The sequence below is a fragment of the Martes martes genome, assembly GCF_963455335.1.
Source record: "Martes martes genome assembly, chromosome: 10".
Taxonomy (NCBI): Eukaryota; Metazoa; Chordata; class Mammalia; order Carnivora; family Mustelidae; genus Martes; species Martes martes.
The window spans coordinates 107,638,929-107,663,160 of record NC_137898.1 but is presented as its reverse complement, the minus strand read 5'-3'; the positions used below and the strand labels follow the sequence as shown (position 1 = coordinate 107,663,160).

The 24,232-nt window shown below is 38.9% G+C and overlaps 1 protein-coding gene across 2 annotated transcripts in view; it reads left to right on the top strand.

Moving 5' to 3' along the window:
* SIK2 (salt inducible kinase 2) overlaps positions 1-24,232 on the top strand; it is a 122,992-nt gene that overhangs the window by 61,863 nt on the left and 36,897 nt on the right. The gene's annotated exons all lie outside the window — the stretch shown is intronic.

Sequence of the window (24,232 nt, the reverse complement as noted above, 5' to 3'; positions counted from 1 at the left end):
TGATAAGAATAAGAGAAGTCCTTCTGTTCAGAGGTATATGTCTGTTTACATTGATGTATAAGCTCTTCATTTAAAATGAAAATTACAGGGGCACCTGGGTGGCTCAGTGGGTTAAAGCCTCTGCCTTCGGCTCAGGTCACGATCCTGGGATCCTGGGATCGAGCCCCGCATTGGGCTCTCTGCTCGGTGGGGAGCCTTCTTCCTCCTCTCTTTCTGCCTGCCTCTCTGCCTACTTGTGATCTCTCTCTCTCTGCGTCAAATAAGTAAATAAAATATTTTAAAAAATAAAATGAAATGAAAATTACTGTGAGAATTTATCTGAAGAGAATTAGAGTTGTGTCAGGATGAAAGTTTGCTATGATTATCTTTGGGTCAGGTATGTACCCCTTTCCTACTTAAGTTAGGGCCTGGAGAGGGAGGTATATACATAGTCTAAAACAAAACCACTTTGTACTATGAGTGAAGACTGTCCCAAAAGATCACGGCAGAGAGGTATTCTGAAATATATCTGGTGTATACCTCTTGGATCCATTTTCTGAATTCTTGTACACACAGTCCTTCCTCAGACCTTTTCAGTAAATAATACATTGATTTCAGTGAAACAATGCTTCTTAACTACTGTCAAAAAAAATACTGAGTCACAAAATTTCTGCAAAGTTTGGCATGTAATTTAGAGAGAGTTCGTTGTTCACAGTGAACATACCTTGTAAGATTATTGTACCAGTAAAGACATTTTTCCAGAATGTGAGCCTGAAAGACTTACTATCCAAGCTGTGTTACTTAATATGATTTTATGATTAATTTTTAGTTGGAATGTCACATTTTGCATGGCCTGTATCTTGCTGAATTTGTGCATACTAATTATTAAAATGAATCTAAAAATAGAGTATCTACTACAAGACTCTTGATACAGTATGCGAGCAAAAGATTCAAACTATAACATATGTTCATTGAAGAACAAGATTATTTATGGATCAAAAGAAAAACTAAATTAGGTTAAAAACCCAGAAAGGCCCTTCTTTTCAAAGATACATGCCAGTACACATATCTGCGGTGTGAGGGGTTCTCCCCCCTGACACTTACTGAGCTCTGTTGGTAAGAAAGAGAACCCACAGAATGTGGGAGAGGATGGGATAAGGCAGCAGGAAGGGTAGGAAAGACAACTGTTTTCTTTTTGTTTTTAACCTACAGCCCTGATGGCTGCTTTTGAAAATTGGTGTTAGATCATTCTGTGGGCTAATATTTCCTGGAGTGTGATCCACAAAAGTGTATTTCCTTGACCTGCACCTTGAAAAAGGGTTCATTCTGTAGTCACACATTGGGAAATATTAAATCCTTCTCTAGGAGACTTATACTGTACATTAGTAAATTAAAGACTTGGAAGTTCTATAGTAAAATAACACAAACTTCTCTAATCATGTATTTTCCAAACTTTCTTACTCACTACTCTTCTTATATGACATCTATTAACACCTTGCGGATCATACTGAAGAGTTGCTGAGGTGAGAGAGGGGTGATCTTAAGCAGAGGGATGCCGTGAAAGCAGTTCTCAGAGCAATAGTGGAGGGGTATGTAAGATAGATTGGAGACAGAAGAGACGGGAAGTTTAAAGTCCTGCTTGGAAGCTGTTGTAATAGTTCGGGATGAAGATGTCACAGATGGGATAATAATAGTGAATATTTATTCATGCATTAATTCGACAAGTATTTTTTGAGCCATAACTGTACACTAAGCATTGTTGTAGATCTAGAGAAGAGTTTAGATCTGGATAATAGTTCAAAATCCTTGTCCTCATGAAGTCTATTTACATCCTAAGAGAAGAAGTACAATAAACAAAATACACAAGATGGCAAATGGTGAAGACAAAAACATTTGCTAAAATAAAGCAGAGTGTAAAGGTAAAGTTACTGGGCAGTGGTTAGAGGCAGACTGCTCTGTCCTGTGGATATTTAAGCAGAGAGCTGAATTAGGTTAGGAAGAAAGCCCTGGATGCCTAGCTGAGGGAATAGCAATGCAGAGACTTTGAGGTGGGAATCCCCTGGGGCTAGAGCAGAGTGAGGTGGAGGATACTAGGAGATAGAAAGCCATGGGAATGGACAGGAAATGGGTGACCTCACATTGGCCCAGTGATGGACCATGGTAAAGACTTTGGATTTTAGACTGAGTGGGACTGGAAGCCATGGGACAGTTTCGGGCAGAGGAGTGACATGGCATAACTTTGTTTTTAATTACTCACTCTGACTTCTATTTGGAGAACAGACTGGAGTAGAATTGGAGTGGACACAAGGAGACTAGTTAGGACCGTTGCCAAGGTGCAGACAAGAGCTGATGGTGGGTCGGACTCAAGAAATAGTCGTGCTGGTGGTAGTAAGCATCAGCTTCGGGGTAAATTTTGAAGTTAGAGTTGACAAGAATTTCTGTCAAGAATTGATGAGACCGTGTATCAGGTTTTATTTAAACATTTAACCCAAATTATTTAATCTTCATTAAAAACTTTAGAGGTAGATATGGTTATCTCTGGATTGCAGCTGAAGAGCCCAAGGGTACAGAAAAATAGCTTGTTGAAGGTTATACAGCTATAATGGTGGCTCTGATCGTTATGCCAGTCTGCCCCCTTGCCTCTCATCCTCCCTTCTGCCATCCATCCCGGGTGTGCGAAATGTGTAAGAAATAAAACAAAACCAGGGGTCCCCAGGGGCCCAGTTGTTTGGGCATCCATCCAACTCTTGATTTCGCCTCAGATCATGATCTCAGGGTCCTGGGATCAGCCCTGAGTCAGGCAACCCGCTCAGCACAGAGACTGCTTGAGATTCTTTCTCTCTTTCCTTCTGCCCCTCCCTTCATCTTTTGCCCTTACACACTCTCTCTAAATAAATAAATAAATAATCTTTTAAAAAAATAAAATTAGAGGGGCACCTGGGTGGCTCAGTGGGTTAAAGCCTCTGCCTTCAGCTCAGGTCATGATCTCAGGGTCCTGGGATCGAGCCCCGCATCAGGCTCTCTGCTTGGCAGGGAGCCTGCTTCCTCCTCTCTCTCTACCTGCCTCTCTGCCTACTTGTGATCTCTGTCTGTCCAATGAATAAATAAAAAATCTTTAAAAGAAAAAAATAAAATAAAATTAGAGTTTTCTTCTTCACCTTGTCCTTTTCATTGTTTTTCCATGAAACTGTTTTTGAAAGACTTCGAAAGTTTCTCAGGGAAATTGTGTCTTTTTGACTAATTTTCACCACAGGACAATGTTGGGAGGTATAAACTGGTACTAGGCAGACTGGAGTGTGGGAGAGATGAGGTAGGATTCCAGATGTTCTTTTGGGGTTACTTCTGACAGGAGGGAAATGGGACAGCAGTCAGGATATTATCAACTGCCCTTTTTTCCCTGCTCATGATGGTCTAACTGCTTTGAGGGATTCTGATGAGCACAGTTGGAATAGGAGAATTCTTACTGCTTGCTTATTATCTTATCTTACTCTTATCTTTTCCTTTTTCCTCCTTGGCTTAGGGCTTCAGAGTGCTCTCTAGGAGGGAAGACACAGCCTTGGGAATTTACACATTTACACATGTGAAATACTCTTCTGGTTTCTGGTCTAGCATGTAAGGAGCTTGGAAGTTATCCCTCGACCTTAACAAGTAAAAAGCTGGACAAATGAAAAAAATCAGCAGTGCTTCTTTGATTGGTCAAAGAAATGAAGTCCTAAGGCAAACCACTGCCCTCAAAATTAGACAGACAGACAAGTGCAGAGAATGACATCTTACCAGAGCAGAAGTCCACAAATCGAAAGCTCTGCAGGAACCAGCCCAGGATAGAAAAAACTGAATGATGAGTTGCTAGAAGCTCAGTATGGACAAGTCTGAGAGTTAAAAAACTTATGGGGTGAGGGGGTTGGGAGAGCACATTTTGGGGAGTTTTCCCTCCAGGAGCTTTATCAGGTTCTTCCAATGAATATCAGAAAAAAAAGGTCTCTTTCTGCTCCTGGTGGAAGATGGAAAAAGTAATCATTTCACAATATGTTAGAATATTCTTCTAATATGTAATGTAATCTGTTAGAATATGTTCTTTTTTTTTATTAAAGGTTTTTATTTATTTATTTGACAGAGATAGAGAGATGACAGGTAGCAGAGAGGCAGGCAGAGAGAGAGGGGGAAGCAGGCTCCCCACTGAGCAGAGAGCCCGATGCGGGGCTCGATCCCAGAACCCTGAGATCATGACCTGAGCCGAAGGCAGAGGCTTTAACCCACTAAGCCACCCAGGCGCCCTAGAATATGTTCTTCTTAACAAGGCCTGCCTTCGGGAGAAAAACTATTTTACAAAGCATAACATACTGGGATTTTACAGAACCTAACCATCCTGAGGGGAGAGAAACACCCAACTCTAGCCCACTCAAGCCGTTGTGTCCCACCTTAAGTGGAGGTTTGGGGAGGACCAAGAAGCACTTAGGAAAAGACTGAGACCTAATCCTGGAACTATAGAATGCTTCCCTTTCCCCCCGCCCCACCATCTCACCACCACACTGCTAACAGCTGTTTCCTCCAGTTCTTTTACTGGGTAAATGGAGTTCACCACTATTTACCAGAGTTCCTTTTACCCAGTACATCAAGTCCAGCCTTCAACAAAAAATTACAAGGCATACGAAAAGACAGAAAATTACAGTTTGAAGAGACATAACGAGTGTCATGACCAGACTCAACTATGGCAGAGATGTTGGGATTATCAAACTGGCAATTTAAAACTACTGTGATATACTTAGGAACGTGATGGAAAGAAGATGATGTGCAAGAAGAGATGAGTAATAGAAGCAGAAAGATGGAAATTCTGAGAATCAAAAAGAAATGCTAGAGATCAGAAACACTGTAACAGAAATCAAGTATGTCTTTGAACTCATTAGATTGCTTATGGCTAAGGAGAGAACTGAGCTTGAGGATGTATCAGTAGAAACTTCCAAAACTGAAAAACGGAGTGAAAAAAAAATAGAAGTCTACATGTAAAAACTGTGACAACTATGAAATACGTGTAATAGGGAAAGCGAGAGAGCGAAAGGAACAGAATCAATATTTGAACAGTAATAACTGAGAATTCCCCCCCAGACACCAAACCACAGATCCAGGGAACTCCTAGAACACCAAGCAGGTTAAATATCGAAACAACTATGCCTGCACATACTGTATTCAAACTGCAGAAAATCAAAGAAAGAAAAAATCTTGAAAGAAACCAGAGGGGGAAAAACCACCTTTACCTATAGAGGAGCAAAGATAGGAATTATAGCCAGCTTTTCCTCTGAAGTCAGGCAAGCAAGAAGGGAGTAGAGTGAAATATTTAGTGTTGAGAGAAATACATTTGTTCAGTTGCATTGGCTCCAATGTAACCAAATAGACCACAGTTAAATTAAATCTGACCCTTCACCCACAATCCCTTGAACCACATTTCTTAAACAGTGGACTTTGGAAAATGGTTGAACAAGGAAGAAAGGACTAGATCCAGATACTGTAGGAATGTGGTAGGATTTGGTAATATAGTACCAGTGATGCTCTGAGGCAAGCATACATCAGGGATAGGATGAAATGATCAGAGTAAGGCCAAAGTGGATGTGAGACTGAGAGTCGATATTTAGAAATGGCAGAGGACCACTCTACCTGTAGTTCTGTTTCTCTTGGTTTTCCAAGAGCTGCTCTCTTAAGTTATTAGACCACCATGAAGGGTCAGAACCTTGGAGAGTTCCAAATAGAGCTGGGCAGAAACTTTAAAATGCTGATGTAACTACCTCAGGGGCCTGAAGTAGGCAGGATGAAGGCTCTTACAATTGATGAAGCCACCTTCGTATTTGCTTTCTGTTAAAATCTCCAAGACTTAGAAATTTGCCTCTGCCTCCCTACAACTTTATGGAGTCTTGGTGGGGCCAGGGATTCCAGTCTTCCTGGTGGAACAAGTACAAAGCCATCCTAGTTGCAGTGGGATTTTTGTTCAATTCTAATGTTAGAGTGACACAGGGATTCCTTTCAGACCCTTGTGCTTTCTCCTAAAGATATGGTATTGCTTCTCTGTGTTATTTCTTGACCTAATATAAAGTTAGTTGAACTCTTTGGTGGACTTGGGAGGGTGGATTTGCCTAAAAGTTCTTTTCTGGTAGGTACTTACATTTGTAACTGAGTTATGTAGAGGATGATGAGGATATATCAGTATATATATACTGATTTATATTTATATATATATATATAAAAGTAGGTACTTACGTTTGTAACTGAAAGATAAAAAAGATACTCTGTGTATTAGAGGTAGTTTATTAAAGCCGAAGTAGGTTCAGGCTAATGCCAGCTACTAAACACTTTTGCAACATAAATTCAGTCTGATTAGCTCCCTCTAATTTCAGTAATCTGGTCTATTTTATTTATTGTTTGTTTTTAGGGCCCTAAAAACATCCAAACACATATTTTCATTGTTTTTTTCTTCAGTTTTAGGGCATGTTCATGGTTTTCACATCAGATTAATGCTTTTTTTTTTTTTTTTTTTTTTTTTAAGTAGACACCACTCCCAAGGTGGGTCTTGAATTTACAACCCCAGGATCAAGACTTGCATACTCTACTGACTGAGCCAGCCAGGCACCCCAAGATTAATACATTTCTAATGTTTCAGTTAAAGCTTCAACTGTTTAAAAAAATTTTTTTTTGTTTTAACCAACCCACACTTGTGATGCCATATTAGGCTAAAAATGGAACTTGAATGTGAATTTCAAGAAACACAGAACTAGTAAATCCTGGGGGTAATTATAGCAAGGGGCAGAAAATGATATGAAAATCAGACTTACTGCAGAGAAGAGTTATGACATATTTATACTCTACTATAGGTCCAAGATTTATTCATTCTTTTTTTCTACTACCTGAGGAGAGTTAGCGCAAAATTCCTAAGTAGCTGATTTGCAGTGCCATAGGTGAGTATGGTCTGTAAAAGTGTGTGTGACAGAGAGTGTCAGGATTGCATGAGCATTTGAATCACATTTTGGGGATAAGAAAAGCTAGATTTAGTATGGATAACAATAATGGGTATTAGTGAGAACGATACAGGATTGTACCAGAGGTTCGTGCCTCCTTAGGAGGCATCCCTTAAAATATTTATTAATTTATTAATGGTTGGTTATCTTAATAAAAGAGTGTTATCTTCTTAAACGACGAGGTCAACCCAGTTTGTGGTTGTGAATGGAGTGGACTGACTGAACATATAGTTCACACCACATGAATTAAAACACTAATTTCCAGAAAGTCTCCAAGTGGAGACTAGACACTATGGCTAGAGACTATGACATAATGGAAGAGTGCCAGACGTCAAAGATGACTGTGAGGGAGGGGCACCTGGCTTAGGTCAGTTAAGCATCTGACTCTTGATTTCAGCTCAGGTCATGATCTTAGGTCATGAGATCAACCCTGGTATCAGGCTCTGCATTGGGTGTAGAGCTTGATTAAGATTCTCTCTCTCCTGCTCTTTCTCTTTCTGCCCCTCCCCCCACTCAAAAAAAAAATGACTATGAGGAAATTATTGGTGCTGTTAATAGGAATAAGGAAGTTAACATGGGAAAGCAGTGAGTAGTGAGTTCCATTTGGAACATGTTGAATATGAAGGATTGGGGTGATATCCAGTTGGAAATACTTACTGGTTGGAAATTTTATTTATTCAACATATATTTATCAAACCCTGGAGATGTCTTTAAAAAAAAAAAAAATTACTGAGATTGAGGGTAGTATAGGTTTCTTTCCTGATCCCCTAAGCTTAATGATGTGCATTAAGCTCCAGATGGATTTTCCTAAGGAAATATTTTAAACCAATTACATAAGATGTAATAATTGGCTTTTTTTTTTCTTACCACCTCTATGTTACGTCTTATAGTAATCACCAATTGATGGTTTCCAAACCCAGACACTGTTTTTAGTGTTGTTTAAAAAAAAAAAAATTTCTCTGTTAATGTACTAGAAAACACTGAATTGTGTGATTTCAGTGGGTAAATTGTATGTTGTGATAATTATATTTCAATAAAGCTGTTAAAAAAACTATTCTTCACTGCACACATTTCCAAGTAGATGTTAAGATTACTAGGGAAAGACCGTAGTTCTGTATCACTGGTAAAACTTGTGACATACAAATAAATTACATTGGATCTAAGGAAGAGACTAGATACCACTTAATTTTTAGGGAGAAGTTTCAGGCTAGTTTTTAGAGTATAGCAAATACAGGTTTGTTTATTTTTTTTTCTTCAATCAACAAGCATTGAGCACTTGTCCTACCCAGCCAGAAGAGTCAGGAAATGCCTCTTTAAGGAGATGATACTCTGAGCTGAATCTCAAGGGATGAGTAGGATTTAGTAAACTCAGGAGGTGGAGATATCCAGAGGAGAAACAGCCTATGCAGCCTGTGTGGGGGACTGCCCTCAGTTTGGAATAAAAAGACACAGGGGGTTGGGGGATGTATGAGAATGAGAAAGATTCCTCCATGTAAATACATGAAGATTCATCATATTTTTAAGTTTTATAGTATTCTGTACTATGATTTTTATGCCATAAATTACTTAACCACTCCTCTGTTAAGAGATGTTTAGATTATTACTTGGTTTTGTCTATTTCAAATAATGTTGCATTGAACATGCTTGTACCTGTGTCCTTGCAAACTTGCGAATGTAATTCTGTGTCAGAGGTTAAGTTTCAATCGTCAGGATTAACAAATTTGAGTACCTTAGGACTGAGCTATGACTAGTCACATTTCATTATAATGTATAATTTTTTAGTCAACTGCTTTGATTAAATCAAAGATGCTTGCAGTTTCAGTTCTTTTAGGGCCTTATTTGGGCATGGTAAGGAGATTGAATCATATGGGAATCCATTGGTGGATTCTGGGCAGAGGACTGACATGATATATAAAAATGTTTTTAAATATCATTCTGGCTGTTGTGTTAAGAATAGATGATAAGGAGGCACGGATAGAAGTAGGAGAAGCTGTTGTATATAGTTCAAGCAGGGGATAGTGGTGGCTTCGACTAGAGGGGGAATGATGGAGGTGAAGAAAAGTGGTGGGATTCCAGGCATGTGTTGAAGTTAGAACTGACAGGATTTGCTGATAGGTTGGTGTGGAGAGTCTCAGGATTGACTCTAAGATTGGAGCGGCCTTTTCCTGGATTGAGAAGATTGAGAAAGTGCAGGTTTAGGAGGGGTGATCAGGAGTTCTCTTCAGGGCATGTTATGTTTGAAACGTGTATTAGATGTCCACCTGGAGTTGGTGAGTATGCAGATGAAGCTAACGATCAGGGTGCCCAGTATCTTACTAAAGAATGAATGAGTGAATCATTGAAAGGTAAGATCAGGAAGGAAATGTAGAAAACAGAAGTTTGAAAGAGAATTATAGTCAACTCCTTTATTATGTAGGACCCACATACATGGTCCTTTTCTCTCTGCTTCCCACTGGTCTCCTTTTGACTCGAATAGATCTAAACTGGTTAGAGTTTGGAGAGATGGGGGTAGAAATATATTTGTGTGGGTAGATTTATTTCTTTCAGAATCTACTTGTATCTAAGACATGACCCGTCTCAGAAAATTAGTTGATATTTAAAATTCTGCAGAGATATTCTAGCTTTATGGAATTGCTTTGTTTCATCAAAATGATTATAAAGAAAACCTTTTCATTTTGACTTCCATGTAAAATTAAAAGTGTTTTACCGCACACACACAAATTTCATAGACCATAGACTACATTTCCAAATCCTTCTTCACATTGTCAGTTCCCAAAGTGTCTTTTCTGCCTTTTATCTGTGTCTTACGGGGATGCCCATATTTGATAAAGCCTCATTCCACTCATGGCACAAATTGCATCCTAATTGTCATAGTTTAAAATGCTGTGAATTAAGTCTGTCATTTAACCGCATGATGAAATTTTCTTTAGGAAACATAAAGCCAGGAACTCACTGCATGGGAGTGATAAATCCGTGCTGGCACTTACTGCTTAATCCTGTTGATTTCAAAGGATCAAATCCAAAGGCATTGACAAATCTCACTGGCTTTTCCAACTTGTTTGGTTAACAGACATCCTTATTTATAGAAAAGCTTAATAGTCCACAAATATTTGAACAGTACAGAAGGTATTCTGTTTGAACTGTTGGTAATACTAGAGCATAATGAACTTTAAACTAAAAATGGGGCAAGCTCAGAATTTCCCCCAAGGCTTTACCTTTAGCTTCTCTTGGAGTTCCACAGCTCTAGAAGGCCCTAGTGCCATGAGATATGTTAAACTCCAATAGAATATTCTTTGACTACACCTAGGATGTTCAGTAAACCTTGGAGTAGCAGTTTTTTAAGTCCACAATCAAATTTATGAAGAAATCAATTTATTTCTTATTGTTAACATTCTTGTAATAATTGACTAAACAGTGACCAGATTTAGCATTTATCAACAAAGTCCTAGAAAACCAACTTGGTTTACCATTAAATTCCTTTTGCCTTCTTCTCAAAGAGGAGGGAAAATACAGACAGGAAACACCACCTATGGGAGTGCAAGGACCTTAAAGGTCTTTCAGGTTACAGAGCCATGTTCCGCCTTTGGTGGACTTGAAGCTCTGAGATAAGGTTGCAGATACTTTTTAAAATCTGTAGATCAGACCACTAGTAGTTTAAACTGTGGCTTTAACAAAATTTAGAGATTAGTGAGAAGTGCACCAAATTATATCTTAGAGTGTTTGATTTTAAATGTGTGTGTCAGCAGTATATGGTAATAGTATGTTTGGTATTCCTCAGAGTAATGATTAGAAAAACCCATTCCTGGTTAACCTGGTTTACCTGGTTAACCATGCTTATTACACAAGACTAGCCACTTAAACCACCTGGAGACATCATTGAACGTAAAAGAGTTGAATCTGCAAACCCAGCTCTATGAGGTCATGTCTGTCGTCCAATATTAATCTTTCAAAGACCACAAGAAGGAAACTTTGCTTGAGACTGTGCTCTAAATTCTGTTACTCCGGTTCATCACTGCTATGCTCTTAGAACCAGAAGGTTCCATAGCATTTAGTTTCTTTTTCTGTTGTTAAAAAGAGGTTGTTGATTTATTAATTTAGCTGCACGATTAGAGGCCTTACTCTCCATTCTCTCGTTTGTGTTTCTGTCATTCTGAGTATTCTTGTTTTGGTACGACACTACTAACTTTATGAGATATCAGATACTGTTTTCTAAAACTGCCAGAGGTAGAGGTCCATGCTCTCCTCCCTGTGTCAGGTCCTTGAATACTACCCAAACTAGAACCATTTATCTTTGAACTTTCCTGTAGGATTCTTGAATTTGTCTGTTTGCTTCTGGCTTCTAGCAGTCATTTTCCACTTAGGATTCTGGCCTTTCTGCCGTGCTGCTGAGTGAGTGGTAGTTTCAGAGCTGCTACTCCAATACATCTAACTTCTCTCCAGTCCTAAATTAAGTGCCCTAGGGAATTTTGTGCCAGAAGTTACCGGGAGATTGAGTTAAAAATAAACCAAGGGGGAACTATACACTTAAAAATGGTTAAGATTGTAAATTTTATGTTTTATGTATTTTACCTCAATCAATTTTTTTAAATAAATAAACCAAGGGGAAATCTAAAGTGACATCCAGTGGTATCCACTTAGGTATTAATACTGAATTAAAAAGCAACCTTAGAAGTTATATTAAGTACATTAAGTTATAGTAGGTATATTTAGAAACTGAAGCCTAGAAAGATTAAGTGATTTGCGTAAGAGCTGAGAATAGAGCCCAGTGTTTTCAACATGAGTCCATGTCTTTTTGGAGCTATCTTCTTTAATTACTCCCTTGACTCAAGAGTTAGCCATAATGAACCACTATGTCAATTTTATCTTCCTTAGAACTGCATCGCGGTTTGTTCTTCGGAAGCATGCCTAACCAGTTTTGTCCCCCTGTCACAGCAGGGAGCCTTGTTATTGGAGGCAGTGGGTAAGCCTAGCTGCTAATAATGGGTAAACTGGCTTAGAAAAAGTGGTTGACTAACCTCTGTCTCAGAGGAAACCAGACCAGTCTTTTCACGCCATCTACGTCATAGAGACAAATTAATGCAGTTGGTGTGAGCAGTTCCCAACCAGGTGTTCTTCATTGCCAGTCAGGCTAGCTTTGATACCTAAAGATGTCATCCTGGTGTGTAAAAAAATGCTTAATACAAGTGTCTTTAATAAAGGACACAAAATATCACATAAATTGGCAAAAATGTTCAAAAGATTTCTTTGTGCAAGCGTACTTCATATTCTAGCTGAATAAGCCTCTCTTTTCTAGTATTGGAAATTTTATCAGTCCTATTTCTGCTGCGATGATGTTGCACAACAACTGCACAATTCAGTGATCTGCATCAAGTATTTTTACCTTTTTTTTTTTTAAGATTTTATTTATTTATTTATTTGACAGAGAGAGATCAGAAGTAGGCAGAGAGAGAGAGAGAGGAGGAAGCAGGCTCCCTGCGGAGCAGAGAGCCTGATGCCGGGCTTGATCCCAGGACCCTGGGATCCTGACCTGAGCAGAAGGCAAAGACTTTAACCCACTAAGCCACCCAGGCGCCCCGTATTTTTACTTTTTAATTAAACTCCACATCTCACCTGAGGCTCAAGAGTCACGTGCTATACCATCTAGGCCAGCCAGGTACCCAACAAATATTTTTTAATCTGTGGGTCAACGGGGGTGGCTCTACTTCAGGCTGAAGGTTGGGTTTTGATCTCTTCCACATGTCTCTCATTCCGGGACATGCTCTTGTCATGGGAGATGGTAGAAACACCAGAGGTCAAGTCAAACCCATGCAGATTCCCCATGATTAAGACCAAAAACAGTAGGGCAGGGATATCCATCAGCTTTTCTCCTGGGAGGCATTACAGAGCTACCCAGCAGAGGATATAGAAATCTGTTACAGGGAGAGAGTGAAGAAATCTACCGCAGAAACATTTCAACCTTGTAATGTCAGTGTGTTACTGAATTAACTGTTCTCTCTGATTTCTGTGTAGTTGAACAGATCGCTGGGGTCTTGGTTTTTTTCCAACTTGCCCTTCCCTTTCTCTGTTAATCTTTCTCCCCAGTAACAAGTGACTTAACATATCATTGTTTCTTACTAGGTGGAACCCCAAGAAACATAAATCATAGTCAAGCCATTGGCCAATAAACTAAGGGGCTCCACTTTTTCTGAACTTAGGTGGGAGACTTGATTTGCTCTTTAACTGACTTTATTGCAAGAACTTCATTGACAAAATTCTTACTTAGTAGAGCTTAATCTACACTCTTGAGTTCTCTGTGCCAACTTCTTGCCTTTTTTTTATAATTGTTTGAGTACATTTGACACCTTGTGTTACACTAGTTTCAGGTGTACAATATAATGAATCAATCTCTACATATATTATGCTGCGCTCACCACAAGTGTAGCTACCGCCTGTCACAAGGCAGTGCTATTACAATACCATTGACTGTATTCCCTGTGCTGTACCTTTCATTCCTGGGACGTATTCATTCCACAACTGGAAGCCTCTATCTCCTACTCCCTTTCACCCATTTTTTATCCATTCCCCCAACCCCCTCTCCATCTGTGCCCATTTCTGAATGAACCAATTCAGCCTGGCTTCATTGTTTCCCACTGCCATTCACCTGAAGAACTTAATGGAAATATGTGTATCTGCCCTTTGATTTATGAGTGAACAGTGGCAATGTCTTAGATCGCAAATGTTTGCTAAAAATGTATCTTTTGAGTACATACATAGAGAAACCAAAATACTAAAATTAATAGATTTGCTTCCTTCATCATCAGTGTCTTATTCTCCAAGTTTGGCATTTGAACCTAATTCCTAAAAATTAAGTGGTTTGGTAAATGATGATTGGATCTATGGACTGTATTTCTTTCCTTCTTAAATAATTACATATCAAAATAGCTATCTGGATGTATTTATCTGTGTAAAGAATGTGTTAGAAGTGTGAGCAGATTGCATTTATAAATATTATTATAACACTACCATAAATTGAGTAAATAGCACACAACATCAGTAGTTCAGCTTGGAGTGACTCATTTATCAGTCCAGTCATACTCATTACTCAGGAATAATTCACAACAGACTTTGAGGTCCTGTAGAGATGATAAAAATAGGTGGGATGAAAATACCTATTTAGGGAATTGTCTGGAATGTTGAATGCCATCAGATGACATCATCATCTGATAGTATTAAATACGGCTCTGGGCACTTTTCTAGGCTATTCAGTTGACATAATTTTTTTTAATCACTGCCCAGAAAGCAGTCTGGGACAGTTAATGAAATGTTATTGCATAAATTGAAATCAGTAAGAGCAAGCTATTGTTCTGAAATGATATTAAGAAGCGTTTATGAAGTTTCAGACAGTATCTCATCTTATGTCTGTAAGCCAGTATTGCCTCATGACATCTTTCTATTATTGTCTTGAAGGGCTGATTAAAAGATTTTATTGTTTAACCTTATTTTCTTGTATGTATTAAGAATTTGTTTGCATTGGGGAGTGAATTTTAGTTCCTTGTGGCTTGCACAGCAGCTCTTAATCAGGGCCATTCCCATAGTGGTGCTTCATTTTTTTGTTTGAATTTTTGTTTCATGGAACTTATAGCTTATAACGTAGAGTTCACCGTTTCAGATTATTTTTAAGTGCTTTCAAACTGTAAGTTAGATCAGGTCTCTCACCTGCTGAAAACCATGCAGTGGTTTCCCAGGATTTTAAACTACAGACTCCCTCCTAAGGCTTCCCAGTTCTCACTGAGTTTGACTTCACTTCTTCTGCCCCTTCAGAGGCCCTCCCCTCTTCTTTGTTCTTGGTGTTTGGGCCTCACTGATGTCCTTTTGGCTTCATGGACGTGCCATAGCTGTTCCTTGAGCGCTTTTCTCCCCGTTTGAAATAATTCCTGTTCATAAAGGCCTCTCCAGATCACCCTGTCTAAAGTGGCCTCCCCCAGATACTTTCCAGCTGATCGCCCTATTTCCCTGGCATTTATTTTACTGTGCAATTATAATTTTTATGTTGTCTCCTCCCAAATAGAAGCTTCGAGAGGACAAAGGGCTGAACATAGTGGCTGACACAAAAAAGTTACTCCAGTAGTTGTTGAATGAATGAATAAAGGATATCTCTTACACTCTACACTTAAAATAAAATTTTAACCTTCTTCCTTAATTTTATTCCATGAGGGAGGAAGCACTGTGCTTTGATATTGACCTGAAGAGAGTCAGTACAGTTGAGGGTCCAGGCAGTTATGCTACTGTGCTCATTACTCTGTTCCAATTAATTTTACTCTGACTCATGGCTGAGGGTGTGTGTGTGTGTGTGTGTGTGTGTGTATTTAAAGATCTATACACATACACAGAAAGTGAACCAAAAACCACGTTCTTTGTACATGTTTATTTTTACAAGTCTTCTTGCTTGATTTGCCTTATTAAATATTTCAAAATTGGAAGTGCATATTTTTATATTATAACTGCTAGACTCTTAGTAGACACTGCAGACAGCATATATTCATGCACAGGATAAAGAAATTGCTGTGTGTGGACAGAAACCAATCCGATAGATGTGGAAATAAAACATTTTTGAAAGATTCTTTGCCATTAAGTTAGAATTCATGTGTGAAGCAGTTTAAGGTAGAGTCTTTTCACAAAAAAACAAAACTTGGGGTTTATTACTGAGAAATCAGAGTAGTCCAAGGCTTAAATAATTTGTTCAAGGTCATACAGTAGTGAGAAGTAAACACTATTCAAAATCAAGCTTCTGTGACTCTACAACTTATTTTTACTGTACTTTGAAATCTCCCTACGTCCAAAGAAATCAGAAATGTATTTTATTTCTATGTCTTATTAAAAGGTATGAAAAAAATTTTAAGTCTTCTGTTTGATATCCATTCCTATCATCAGGATTGCAACCTATTGACTTCTTTGTGGGGATTATAAGTAATTTTAGAAAAGTGTGATATATTTGCTTTTAATTGTTGCTAAAAACTTTAAAACTTTATGTAACTAAAAACTCATCTTCTCAGGAGACTGTTTTGCTTCAGTATTTCCACTAGGCTTGAAGAACTGATTCAGAATCTAATAGATGCAAATAGTCTAATGTAGGGAAATGCTGAAAGTACATTTAAATTGCCAAAGTATATACCACATACCACAAGCAACAATTTCCTTTTTGTCAGACATACAATTTGAAATGATTATATATTTACAAAAACAAACAGAAAAAAGCAAAATCTATAAAAAATTAAAAATCTATAGTTTCATGTTCCATTTGTAAGTTGTCTTCAGGTTAAAAGTTTAATGTAATTGAATATTTTAAGTAATATTGTAATATTTAAAATTAGGATAGCCTGTGTCATCCTAATTCAAAACCGATCATATAACTAATCCATTTTCTGTTAGTGGTTACAGTGTAAGGTGATACACATGTTAATGTGCTAAAAACCTTTTCAGGTTTTTATTTAATGTGCCTTCCTTTCTTAGTTATATTTTATCTAAGGGTTATCAGTTAGAACCAACACAACCTAAGTTGACAGAGATCAGAGTCCTGATCTCTGGTAAGATAGAATTTTATTTTACAGTGACAGTTTGTACCGATTAGAGGAAAAAAAGATGTTAAAGTTGATTAAAGATTTGAATATGATTTCTCCTCAAATTTGGTAATTAGGGGTGCCTGGGTGGCTCAGTGGGTTAAAGCCTCTGCCTTTGACTCAGGTCGTGATCCCAGGGTTCTGGGATCGAGCCCCACATCGGGCTCTCTGCTCAGCAGGGAGCCTGCTTCCCCCTCCTGTCTCTCTGCCTGCCTGCCTCTCTGCCTACTTGTGATCTCTGTCTGTCAAATAAATAATAAAATTTTAAAAAAAAAATTTGGTAATTAAATGAGAATTCCTCATAGATTTTATAGGTTAGAGACCTCTGACCAGGATTTAATTGTCTAGGATGAGTTGTTTCTTTTAAGGCTAGTTAAGCAAAAAAAAAAAAAAGGATATCAGCCTTTTTACTTCCAAATTACAAATTGGTGAAATTATAAATTAAGTCCTTTTAATATAACATTAAATATTTAATTGCATTTCTTTTTTGGGCTATTACTCAGCTCCAGCTTTAAGGGGTGTTAATAATTTCTGACTGAAGAATTTTAAATCTTTTTTTGTTTGTTTGTTTTAAGATTTTATTTATTTATTTGACAGACAGAGATCACAAGTAGGCAGAGAGGCAGGCAGAGAGAGAGGAGGAAGCAGACTCCCTGCTGAGCAGAGAGCCCCAGTGCTGCAGCTCAATCCCATGGACCCCGGGATCATGACCTGAGCTGAAGGCAGAGGCTTTAACCCACTGAGCCACCCAGGCGCCCCTGACTGAAGAATTTTAAACTGAGAATTGAAAGATTGAAAGATTCTGACGTCCCCAGAACTTAAGGAAATGCAACTGGCTGGGTTTCTTCACTTTGATAAGATACTGGGAAGTTGCCTCTTATCCCAGGGTGACAAGATGGGATGCCACTCTGGTGGTGGTGGTGGTGGTGGTGATAGTTACAGTGGCTTAGAAGGTGGGAATGAAGTTCATAAAAAGAAAGATGAGCTCAGTCTTGAAATCACTGCAGCAGTAGAAAGAAAATCTGTGTAGGTACACAGTTGAGTAATTGTTGAAAGGTCAAATGTGCCCGGCTAATCTGGAGGTTATTTTTGTAAAAATTCTGATCGATGAATGAAATCTCTCAAGGCAGAGTTCTGAACCTAGATTAAACCTCAGATGTTAGACTCCCCCCCCCTTGACATTGCACACAAAATTTTCTGTGTGTGTTTGTATGTAAGTATAATTTTCATTAGCTTCTCAATAGAACTGTGACCAAAGAGTCTCAGGCCAGAATGTTAAAACAGATCTTTGCTGGAGTGACTAAAGAGACACCCGGAGGCTGGCACCAAGTGGGAAGAGTATGAGAGGGAACTGACAGTACAGCTATGAATGGAGCAGAGCAGAGGTGATCCGCAAGAAGGTGATAGTTTAGATTAATTCTGTGAGGAGATCTGTATAGCAAAAGAAAGGCAAAGTGCCAGAACTAGACTGTGGTAGTTTTATGTGCTGGAAGAGAAAGGTCATTTAGTGAAAGAAATGGAGAAAAACTATAAACAGAGAATCAATAGGGAGAGATATTTATTTTGGAAACCAATTAAGCATAAAATATAATTGAAAGGTCATAAAAGATGAGAACTGAGGAAAGGTAATTCGCTTCGGCCTAGAGAAGTTGCTGGCAATTTTACTTTAAAGCAATGTCAGGGGCGCCTGGGTGGCTCAGTGGGTTAAAGCCTCTGCCTTCGGCTCAGATCATGGTCCCGGGGTCCTGGGATCAAGCCCCGCATTGGGCTGTCTGCTCAGCAGGGAGCCTGCTTCCCTCTCTCTCTCTCTCTCTGCCTGCCTGTCTGCCTGATTGTGCTCTCTCTCTGTCAAATAAATAAATAAAATCTTCAAAAAAAAAAACCAAAAACGGGATTTTTTTTGTTAGAGAAATAGAAATGCATGTGTAAAGATCAAAGAAAAGTAATTCCTGAAATGGGAAATTTGAAATGGAGTGAAGTCATTACTTTTTTTTTTTCTATTTAAAAGGACTTATTTCCTAGCTTGTCTCTGAAAAGTCTTAGAAGTAATACCAACCCCACCATACAAAGCACCCTGAGCACCCAGATACCATTCCCCAGTAAAGAGAACCAGGGCTTCTTAGAGAAGTGACTGATTCCAAGTTTGGGGCAAGAAGTATTCACGTTATGCATAAGACATTTTTATTATGCCCGAAAGCAACAAAGTCATTGAATATTTCTGTATTTAAAAACAAAAACCCAAAAGGGATTCTCACTGGACAAAGGTGGGAAAAATTTGAGCATCAAAAAGAATACTGACTGTAATTAGCTGAAATAAATTGGATAAATTGAGTATGTAAGAATCCATGTACCCGTTATGATACCTAAGAGAATCATAAAATAGTAAAAAAACTAAAAAGTAAACAAACAAAATTTTTTTTTTAAGATTTTATTTATTTGTCAGAGAGAGTGAGCACAGGCAGACAGAGAGGCAGGCAGAAGCAGAGGGAGAAGCAGGCTCCCCCTGAGCAAGGAGCCCGATGTGGGACTCGATCCCAGGACCCTGGGATCATGACCTGAGCCGAAGGCAGCCGCTTAACCAACTGAGCCACCCAGGTGTCCCCAAACATAAAATCTTAATAGTTCTCATTGGAGGTAGCCAACATGCCAGCCCCTTACTCTGAAAATCGGTTTGACTTAAGAAGAAGAATTAAACACTCATCCTTCCTGACCTATTGTAGTTACAGTTGAGGATAACTAAATAGCTCAAATTGACAACAAAAGAATTTCATCTAATAGTTGTGGCAGGAATAAAATAATTAGAAAGTCACAGTTTGCAACCCCTGATGAAGTAACTGGTTCAGGTTCAACCTCTATTTAGTATTTAGTAAATACTAAAATTAATGCTGTGGTTCTCCAAGTACAGCCCCTGTTCCAGTATCTTAAGCATCACCTGGATACTTATAAAAAATACATAAATTCTTGGGCCCTTTCCAATACCTGCTGTGTCAGAGACTCTAAAGATAGGTCCCAGCAATCTGTTTTAACACGCCCTCTAAGGGTTCTGATGTACACTGGAGCTTAAGAACCGTGTTAGGAAAAAGAGAGATGAGAATGTTTCATTGCAGGACCGCTATTACCCCCACAACTCCGTGACCGGCCTCAGCGCTCCTAGAAGCCGGAGAACCGGACGTTGTATTCCTCCAAGTAGATGCACCTATGACATATTCTTGCCACCCTCCAAAAAAATTAAACTTGAATCGCTCTGTTCTTTATACTTGAATTCCAAATTATTGGAAATACAGGAGATAAGAGAATAAGTTAAGCGAAAGCATGAGGAAGTAAAAGACAAATCCAGATTGTAAGAAGACTGACTAGTTTCTTCAGCAAGTCAGTAGCATAGGAAAAGGGGAGGGAGGGAAACTGTTCCAGAAAAAAAAGGATTCCAGAGACAAAATAAGCAAATACAGAAAGTACATCTTGGGGCTCCTGGGTGGCTCAGTCTGTTAAATGTCCAAAACTTACTGGTTTCAGCTCAGGTCCTCGTCTCAGGGTTGTGAGATTGAGCCCCACGTCGGTCTCCTCACTGGTCATGGAGCCTGCCTAGGATTTTCTCTCTCCCTCTCCCTCTGCCCCTCTCCAGCTCTCTCTCTCTAGGAAGAAAAAAAAAAGTACATCTTGTTTGGGTCCTGATTCCAGTAAGCCAACTAAGGAGACTTGAATTCAGACTGTGAATTAGATGATATTAAGGAATTGTTAATTTTGTTAGGTGTGGTGATGGCATTATGGTTATGTAAGAAAAAAAAATTTTTTTTTAAAGATACATAGAAAAGTATTTAGGGTGAAACAAAGTGATGCCAACATTTGCTTTAGGTTACTAAAGCAAAAAAAAAAAAAAAAGTAGATGAAGCAAGTATGGCAATATGTTGACAACTCTTAAATCTGGGGGATTCATTATATTTAGGTCTTCTACTCTCATGTATGTTTGAAATTTTCATAATAAAAATAGAAAATTTTAAAAGATACCTACAGAAATTTTTATTAAGATATATTTATTCCTGTGCTAGCCTTTATCATGGTATATTGTAATTGCCTATTTACTTATCTATACCAGTATTTCTCAAATTATCTATATTGAAAGACCAACTTTTTAAATTGTCCAATACAGACCATGATTTTGATAAAATACACTAGGAATCAGTTACCATAAAAGCAAAATGAGAGGAAAGGACATACAAAATAAAACCTTAAAAGTTTTGTTATTACAGTCAACAAAATTACATTTCACTTATCAGAACAAATGTAAACATAGGAAAAAGCAATTTTTTAATTGTACCCATCAAAAATACACATACAGGCAATTCGTATGGAGAATTGCTGTTACCCTCGATTGTTCTGTAACCATAATTAAGTTTGTCATGCAAAACACAGGTGTGCTTTTTGCGTGTTACCTTGAGGACCTTGTGTATTAACTTGAGCTTGGACTGAGAACAGCGCCCCTCCCGGGGCGTGAGGAAGTGTATCTAATCTGGTGTTCTTTCGGCGCAGGTTTTTACCTCAGTTACTTCTGTGGCTGATTTCTCAGCAGATGGTGCAGTTTCCAGGGCTGCCCACACTACAGAAATCATACAGAATGAGGAAGGGTCGCTTGAGGAGTGACTGCACCAACCAGCCTTTTGAAACAGGCATTCGGGCATTCTCTTAATCTCTCGAACATGGATGTTGTCATTCTTCTCACAGGGCGTTACATGATGATTATTACGCAACTCTGGCTTTACGTGGTAATTTTAGGTCCAGGTGTAGCATTCCTTTCCCGCCGCCCCCTTCTCCCGGCCCCAAACAGTACCTTTCCTGCCGGACTTCAAAACTTTCCTTCCCCCTTGGCTAGGGCGATACTGATTTGGACTGATCACTTCCAAAAACCAGTCTGTACTGTAGATTCTCTTGTGCTTCCTAGGACTTGTTTTGTAGGCGACGGTTTGTTGCTGTTCCCCATATACCTACATTTGTTCGCATTGGATCCGTGAGGTTTCTCTGTGTTGCTAGAATCACAAAAATTTTTCACATTAGTTCACATTGACTCAGCATTTTTTCTTTTTTCTTTTTTTTTTTTTTAGAAAGATTTTATTTTATTTTATTTTTTTGCAGAGAAAGAAAGAGCACAAGCAGGGCAAGCAGCAGGCAGAGGGGGAAGCAGGCTTCCCACTGAGCAAAGAGCCCAATGCTGGACTTGATCCCAGGGTTCTGGGATCATGCGTGACCTGAGCTTAACTGACTGAGCCACCCAGGTGTCCCTGACTCAGCATTTTCAGCAGAAAGGAATTTTGTCTCTCTGGAAAAGTCATTTATTTGTCTATGAGAAAATTGTGTCCTTAGAGCTACAGATTAAGTGGCACTTGGTGTGCAGTTTCTGCAAAGATAATGCTAACTAGCCAAAAGACAATCCTGTACAGAAAACATGCTGCATTTCCCTCAGTATTTGCCCACAGGGCCAGCCCTTTGTTAAGATGTCCCCATTCATCCAGTACAGAAATGAGGCTCTGGTTTACTCTTACGAACAGGTAACACATCGTTTAGGTGGTAGTTAACTTAGACGTAGTCACTCTGATGACTGTTTGGACATTTTGACTGAAAAGTCTATGTATTCTTAAGTGAATTTTTTTCCCTGTAGAATTCTGAATGTCTATTATGTATGCTCTGGAAAGGCAAAAGGAAGATGTGGGGAGCTGATCATCTACATTTGTGATAATAGCAGATGAAGAAACATTATATAGAATGTCTGTTTACATTTTTTTAAAGTTCAGTATAGTTGACGCACAATATTATGTTAGTTTCAGGTGTACAACTTAGTGATTTGACGGGTTTACCCATTATGCTGTGTTCTCCACAATTGTAGCTACTGTCTGTCCCATTATATCACCATAGTGTCATTGACTATATTCCTCGTGCTCTAAACTTGATTCCTGTGACTTACTCATTTTGGCTTGTATCTCCCTCTCCCCTTCACCAATTCTGCCCAGCCGCACACCTCATCCCCTCTGGCAACCGTCAGTCTGTTCTCTGTATTTATAGATCTGTCTGGCCTTTTTTTTTTTTTTTTTCCTATAGCCGATGTCAGAGAAATCACTGTCTGTGCTCACTTCTAGGTTTTTATGGTCCTAGACACATTCAGGTATGTCTTCTTACATTAAAAGCCCCTAACATGTATAGTAGTAATAGTCTACATTTTATAATGGTTGATGATACCATCCATGATTAGTCAGCTAAGTAGTTAATAAAAACTGTGCCTCTGCTGTTCTGTATATAGTCCTAAAAAAGTGTGGGGAGGACTAGAGGAAACGATATGGCCCCAACCTTCAGAAAGCTTAAGTGGAGGTATCTTATTTTCTAACACGCAGTGTGTTAGAGTCAGAGCTGTGTGTGTGTGTGTATACAAACCCAAACACGTACGCACTTTGAGATATCATTGAGATATGTGCAGGGAACTACAGCGGGAGCCAATGTGCTGTCACGATAAGGAGTTCAGCTTGGAGATTAGTTGTACTTCAAGTGACCAGGAACTGTTTAAGGGCAAGGTGGCATTGAAAGGATAGTTAGGATTTCAGAGGAGTCTAGTAAAGTAGCGTGATACAGTTTTTTAAAAGCAAACATTTGGGGCGCTTGGGTGGCTCAGTGGATTAAAGCCTCTGCCTTCAGCCCAGGTCACGGTCCCAGGGTCCTAGGATCGAGCCCCGCATCAGGCTCTCTGTTCAGCAGGGAGCCTGCTTCCCCCTCTCTCTCTGCCTGCTTGTGATCTCTGTCTGCCATATAAATAAATAGTATCTTTTTTAAAAATTAATTAATTAATTAAAAATAAAAATAAAAACAAACATTCCAGATCCGGCATTCATTTACCAGTTGTCTGAATTCAGCCTGATTCTGTAATCCCTCTGATCTTCAGCTTCCTCATTTATAAAATGCAAATTAAAATTATAGTTATTGTAGAGGGGTTTTAGGACGATTAAGGGGGATACAGTGATACAAACATGCTTTATGAAGTGTAAAATGCTGTGGGGCGCCTGAGTGACTCAGTTGGTTAAGCGACTGCCTTCAGTTCAGGTCATGATCCTGGAGTCCCGGGATCGAGTCCCACATCGGGCTCCCTGCTCGGCAGGGAGTCTGCTTCTCCCCCTGACCTCTTTCCTCTCATGCTCGCTCTCTCTCTCTCTCAAATAAATAAATAAAATCTTAAAAAAAAAAGTGTAAAATGCTGTACACACATTAATTTTATAATAAATATTGAGGATGTCCTGAGCCAAAGCCATGGAATCTCAGTATCAGTAAACCACATAGCCTAGAGCAGAAAACATATGGAGATGAATGAATATTGATTTACCCATGCAGTTCCTAAATTGGGAAAATAATTTCAAGTTTTAGAAAAACCCATCGAGATTTCTGCTGACCCTTTCCGCTCAAAAGATCATTTCAGAGGCCTTTTAGATGTTCAGGCGAAACTTGAATGAGCTATAATGTTTCGTTTTACTGAGTTCATATAAACATACGCAGAATTAATTTTCAGGTAAACTGCTTTGATAGGGATTATAACATTGCACAAAGATAGCTAGTATATCTTGCGAGGTGTTTTTGCTTAGAGAACCTGGCTATCATGTTTGATTTAGAGAATAAGTCTTGGGTAGG